Source organism: Daktulosphaira vitifoliae, unplaced genomic scaffold (assembly GCF_025091365.1).
Source record: "Daktulosphaira vitifoliae isolate Bord-2020 unplaced genomic scaffold, ASM2509136v1 Scaffold_1, whole genome shotgun sequence".
Taxonomy (NCBI): domain Eukaryota; kingdom Metazoa; phylum Arthropoda; class Insecta; order Hemiptera; family Phylloxeridae; genus Daktulosphaira; species Daktulosphaira vitifoliae.
In genome coordinates, this window is record NW_026099572.1 from 4,210,770 (window position 1) to 4,211,500 (window position 731).

The window sequence follows — 731 nt, forward strand, 5'->3', positions numbered from 1 at the left end:
AAAAAAAAAAATTTGACCTCTGGACTTGTCTTCGTGGTGAAAGTTGACATCAAAGTTAATAAAAAATTACGATTTTTGTAAAATAATTTTTTTTTATATTTTTAACTTAATAATGCTCTAACTTTTTCAAAAATGAACATATCAATATAATTTTTTTTATATAGATTCTTGATGTTTTTTGGTATATTTTTTTTGTAAATTTGACCTTTAACCTGCCCACTTGGGGGATTGAAAACTTTTTCACAAAAAATTAACTTTTTCAACATAACTTTTGAAAATGTTCCGGAAGGTCTGACACTTTTATATATATCTTAAATTAAAGCTAATGTAATATACTTTAATTTGAAAAAAAAAAATTTGACCTCTGGACTTGTCTTCACGGCAAAAATGGCTACCGAATGCTATTTTCGTGTGAAAATTCTCGATTTTATTATTTATATTATATTTAACTATATAATGCTATAACTTATTGAAGTTTATGGAGTTTATTAAGTTTATGGATCCACACAATTTTTTTATGAGAAATAATATTTTTTTAATAAATCCTTTTTCATTCGACATACTTTATCTTAATCGAGATATTAATAAGGAACCAGCAGATCAAGTAGCTTTTGGAATAAAACACCAATTTTTTTAAAATTAAATCTAATGATTTGCATCGAAGCGTTTATTTTTGATAGTGATTTTAATCACTGTCAGATATCATTATACTTGATCCAACTATGTCACGT